Source organism: Monodelphis domestica, chromosome 2 (genome assembly GCF_027887165.1).
Source record: "Monodelphis domestica isolate mMonDom1 chromosome 2, mMonDom1.pri, whole genome shotgun sequence".
NCBI lineage: Eukaryota > Metazoa > Chordata > Mammalia > Didelphimorphia > Didelphidae > Monodelphis > Monodelphis domestica.
In genome coordinates, this window is record NC_077228.1 from 341,043,355 (window position 1) to 341,049,157 (window position 5,803).

The window sequence follows — 5,803 nt, forward strand, 5'->3', positions numbered from 1 at the left end:
AAAGTTTGCCAGACTATGAAAGACAAAAAAAGGGAATAGATTATAGAAGCCAAGTAGTAGCCAGGTTTGGGATACTCATCTGTAAGTATTTTCAGAGTGAGTGCAGATACAAGGAAGGCCTACGTCTTAACATATGTTAAGTGTATGTTAAGCATCACAAGTTTGAGTCTTCACACTAGCTTCAAGTCCTTTGTATTGGCTTAGAAGTGCATCAATCCTTCCTGTATTGATGTCTTTGGCCCTGTGCAGTGGCTCTTTTGTATATCTTGTATATTTTGTATATCTGGAATCAGACAGAATCATTAAGCAGAGTCCCATTTTTTTTTAAACAAGTAGTGGCATCATTTTTATAGTCTCAAGCTTTTGGGGCATCCATTGACATTATAGCAAATTATTTTAAACTTATATTACTGCTAAGTCAAAAAGTTAAAAGAAAATCTCAATACTGGTGACATGTGCTTCAAATATAAAAAGGAGAGAAAAATAAAAGACTTAAATAGTATATGGCACATGTAAGAAAAATATAATAATAAAAGATTTTTTAAAATTCAAAAATATAGCTTATAATCATTGACTCTCTGTGTCAGCTAAGAAAATATAGAATACATGTCTTTCTCACCAAAATGAGATCCATTTCTTCTTCATATCTGGCCATGATCCACTCTGAGTACAAGAAAATGAATTTTAGAAGGTAATAGGTTTTTTTTTTTAAATAAAGAACAGTAGTACAAATATGTAGCAATCAATATCCCCAAATTACTCAATAGTCCAGTTAATTACAATAACAAACAAACCCACTATCATATTTCACATAAGTTGCTATATGGCATTTTTAAAAGCCTATCAACTGATGGATATTTGTCACAATTTTTACAAACATAGCAAATCTTTCAACCTTGGTAAACATATTTAAACAAAGTAAAACTTATTTGGGTCTAGAACATCATCAAGGAATCTAGATATCACTCTGGTGGAATAATGAGATGAAGAGTTATAAATGAGAGATGCTCCACTTTTGGGGAGTCTTCCAGGGGTTCTATATGCCCTGGTATTAACTTCCCAGCTTCCATTCACATTCTTAAAATGTGGGAATTGGGGGTATAATTGTATTTCACTTCAGCTACTAAAGTGGGCCTTACCTCATGTTAGGGGACTGCAAAATGACCAGAGATTGTTTAAAAAAAAATTTAAATCATGTCTAAAGAACCCTCAAAATCAATTTGAGATATTTAGCTCATTAAATTTTCTAAAGGTTGTTGTAGCAATTTTCTGATGGAGTCGATCTATCCTCTATGTGACAATTTACAAAGTCAAAAATAGAAAAGCTGTTTTTATATGGGCCTACTCAACAATGTTTGTTCAGTATAGTTATAGGGGAAAAGCAACAGAATATAACAGTAGTTAAAACCCAGTACATTAAAATGATTCAGTGTAACCGAATAGTATTGAATGTAATAATATATGAACTTAAAATCACAAAGTTAAAACTTAAACAAAACAATCAGCAAAATGCAACAGAATACAGAGATTTTTATAAAACATGGAGTCTGAAATGCCTTAAAAATATAACCTCCAGTATCTTTAACGTTCCTTGGTTTTTTATCCATTTAGATGCCTATTGTCAGAAGGCAGAAGATTGGTAAGGCCTAGGCAATGGGGGTTAAATGACTTTCCCAGGGCCACACCACCAGGAAGTGTCTGAGGCCAGATTTTAACCCAGGACTCCCCGTCTCTAGGCCTTGCTCTCAATTCACTGAGCCATTGAGTTCCCTCCCTTCCCCCCCCCCCCCCCATAGTGAGGGTGGGTTTTTAGAATCTCAAATTTGGCTAAAGTGTTGCAGGGAGTTGAAATTTTCTCCTGACTCCCAGGTGAGATAAATGAAAGAATCAATGCAGTCAAAAGATAGCCTTGTAAATCATCCTTGTTTATAAGTTCCTGTTTGGAAAAGTCTCTTCCTTTTCCTCTTTCTCCCCCTCTGCTATCACCTGCCCCTTGCCACGTGGAGGCTAATTGTAGCCTAAGGAAAATCACTCCCGTTTTTTTACCAGCTGGTGGAAGTGAGTCCTGGGCCTGGGGCAATGAGCGATCTGCTCCGAGGCTAGAGTTTGCTGGGGCCTGGTGGGTGGGTTGTGATCAGGTGATCGAGATCTGGGTCAGACAGGTCTGGATTGCAGGAGTGCAGAAGCAGGCAACAGGAGCCAGGCTGAGCCGGGCTGGAAGGGCTGGGATCAAGTGAGAAATATTGACTCAAGAAAGTCTGAAGTGGATGGCTACAGGCAGGAGATCTTGAGACTTTTCTGAAAAGCCTTGGAGAAATGTGGCTTAAAAATCACTATCTAGGCTATCTTTTTTTTTTTATCGAGAGTTTTCTCATCCCATCGTAAAAATGGAGATTTGAACCCCATACTTCAATTCCCAGAAGTCCTTGGCAGTTCGCAGAATTCCCTATAATATCACCTGAATTCCCACCTGGGCCGAGAACAAAAATGGGCATTTAAACTGACTGTACCACCTACTTGTGCTCTCTCAGCTTCCACTTCTGGAGACACGCAGCTCTTTACCTAGCAGGCAAGATGTAGGTTGCATGTGCTTTCTTATTTTGTTATTTCTTTATTTCTTAATCTTTAATAAACCTCATAAAAATATAATACATTTAGCAGAGAAACTAATTTTAACTGTTACACCATTTGGTCACCATAACTGTAACAATTAAAATTAGTTTCTCTATTAAAAGTATTATATTTTACAAGGTTTATTAAAGATTAAGAAATAAAGAAAATACAAAATAAGAAAAGCACTAGAAGGGCTGAAAATCCCATTCACAGCCACTTAATCTACATCTTGAGAGACACATGTGCTTAGAAACAGAAAAAAGGAGAGAGACTGAAGTAGGTGGAGAGTTAGTTTAAATACAAATTGTGTCTCACTCAGGTGTGAGTTATATTATAGGGAATTCTGGGAACTACCAAGAATTTCTGGGATTGAAGTCTGGGGTTCAAATCTCCATTTTACACCTAGAAGGTAAGCTTTTGGTCTCACTCAGTACTTTATTAGGTCAGAGACTACTCAAATTCTATCCTCAGGCTTAGGTGTAAACTTTTGGTCTTAGTGTGAACTTGATCTTGTCAGAGGCAGAGTAGATCGCCCTTTGTTGGGGTTCTATCTTGAGCTTTTAGCAAGAGAATCAGGAAGGGCCCCCTGCTTTGGGTCTACCAACTACTCCAAACTGGGATCTATGTCCTCATGACAGGTCCAGACTGGGACTCCTGGCTTCACTCTGGGCCCACACAGATCAGGCCGCTTCAGCACAGACTATCCTGGGCTAGAATTCCTGACAGGTTTGGAATTTCAAGGAGCACAGGTTGGTTGGACCTCTATTTGCCCAGGTAGGGTCCTAGGATCTAGATATTTGCTTAAACTTAGGTTCCAAACCATGAACAGTAGAATTGAGAAGGAGGGGGAGTTGGGGGGAGGGGTTCTGCTCTTGACTTTCTCTTCACTCCTTACTGTAGCCTCCTGCTGTCTGTGCTCCTCTCTCACCCCAGTGCCCCATATGTTCTCTGCCTACCTTTTAGGTTTCTCTCTTCTTGAAAGTTGTTTCACTCTTTCTCTTTGTTGGTTCTTTTTACCCCTGCATTTGTTTTGTGGTGTTATTTTAAGATTGATTGGAGAGGATTCTCATGATGGTTTTGAGCTTCTCTGCTTCTTCTCTTCCAACTTGGCTCTGTCCTGGTCAAAATAAATGAGAGGCCTTTTAAACCTAAGTATGTCTTCCTTCTTACTAGCCTGATAATACATCCTTTGAAGCTTCCCTAGCAAAGGTAAGTCAATCTCAAATGGTAGATATTTTAATGAGGAGGTAGATTAAGAGTTCTCAGCTCCTCTCTATTACTTCATGGTGTGGAAGGGGGGTGGACAGGAGACATGATAATTCCTCAGGTGATAGGATTTAGTCTGCAGCTAGAGAAAGTGGGAAGATTTTCAGATTGGCTGATTACACCCCTCTCTAAAACTTAAGGAAAGCTATTTGCTTTATTAGTCTCTATTTGCTGTCTCTAGCAATCTTGGCAAGAAAAACAAAAACCATCTCAATCAGGTTCCTCCTGGGTTTGACTTCCCCACTGGAAACCAGCTCACCCTTAACCTTGATTAGAAAGAACAGGAGACTTGTCCATTGGGAAAGGCCTAACTAAAGCTGGTTCTCCATCTACTGGATAGAACCAAGAATTCCATGTATGAGGAGCCCAGCCCAAGCTGATTAAAACCAGTAGATGCCTTTGGGGCTAGGAGTAGTCACATTACTAATTCATTCCTTTCAGAAATTTCTTGCCTTTCAGAAGTAGGGTCTAGAGCAGGGGTCCCAAAACTATGACCTGTAGGCCACATGCAGCCCCCTGAGGTCATTTATCCTGCCCCCACCACACTTCCGGAAGGGGCACATCTTTCATTGGTGGTCAGTGAGAGGAGCACTGTATGTGGCAGTGCCACAAAGCGCAGTGTTCCTCACATACAGTACTACTTTCCGTAACATAATCCTTTGTATGGCACCTTAGAATGAGGCGCCGCGCAAAGGATTATGTGGCTGCACAATAGAAGACATCAGCATTGTGAGTAGCAATCTGGGGGCAGGGATTTCACACTATGTACACTGCTGCCCAGTTAGGGTTAGGTTAGGGTTAGGGTTAGGGTTAGGTTAGGGTTACGGTTAGGGTTAGAGTTAGGGTTAGGGTTAGGTTTTTAAAGTCCAGCCCTCCAACAGTCTGAGGGACAGTGAACTAGTCCCCTGTGTAAAAAGTTTGGGGACCCCTGGCCTAGAGAATGAGAAAAATAATGGATTAGAGAGCAATACTGGTTTTTATATAATGCAGCACAATATTAATTTTCTTCATTAAATAGGTAATAGTGAGTAAGCCTCTTTAAGCAAAAACATTAAATAGAAGTCTGAGAAGTTATACATCTTGCTATTGTTTTGTAGTTATGGCTAATACATCATGACTACATTTGGGGTTTTCTTGGCAAAGATACTGGAATTATTTGTCATTTCCTTCTTCAATGCATTTTATAAATGAGTAAACTAAGACAAAAAGGGTTAAATGACTTAGCCAGGGTTACACAACTAATAAGTATCTGAGAACAAATTTGAACTCAGGAAGATGAGTCCAAGCCTGGCACTCTATCTACTGTTCTACTTAGTGGCTCCAATAATACAGATTAGAAGAGACCAAAGGCAACATACAAGAGTAAAGGAGTCCTTGACTGGGAGTAAGATAAAGCAATGTAACTCAACTAGAGAATTGGAATGATTTCCACAGTCTCTAGGGTTTTAAGTACTGAAAGTCAACAAACATAAGAGAGAGAGGGTGGGGGGCAAAAGACAACTTTCTCAAAATGTCTGCAGCTCCAATAGTCTGGTTAAGTATTCAAAAGTAAATACATACCAATACATGTGAGGATGCTCAAAGAAAAACCCTATCCTTTGATCCTTTTAAAAACTTTATTAAAGAAAAAGCAACCGGAGTTTCCCTGGCTGAAATTAGCTACTTCCCCACTACTCGGAATCTCCTCTTATTCAAGTCTTCAAAGTTCCCTCCTAGGTGGGGAATTGGTCCTTATATAGACCAATCCCTGCTCCAGGAAGTAGAGGGCGTAGCCCCTCCCTAGAATAAGATTGGTCCAATTCAAGACAAGGAAGTAGGGTGTGGTCCCTCCCCCAGCACGGGATTGGTCCATTCAAGACCAATCCCATGCCAGGAAGTAGTAGGGAGGGACCCCTGAGGCACCCTGGGGGATGCTGCTTCCCCA

General features: G+C 40.0%; 1 long non-coding RNA gene across 1 annotated transcript; it reads right to left on the reverse strand.

Annotated features, from left to right (window-relative positions):
* Window positions 1-619: 619 nt before the first annotated feature.
* Window positions 620-5,568, reverse strand: LOC130457011 (uncharacterized). Its single transcript, XR_008915945.1, has 3 exons — window positions 5,440-5,568; window positions 3,570-3,730; window positions 620-663 (listed from the first exon to the last, which is right to left on the reverse strand). It is a non-coding gene; the product is annotated as an uncharacterized LOC130457011 (long non-coding RNA).
* Window positions 5,569-5,803: the final 235 nt, after the last annotated feature.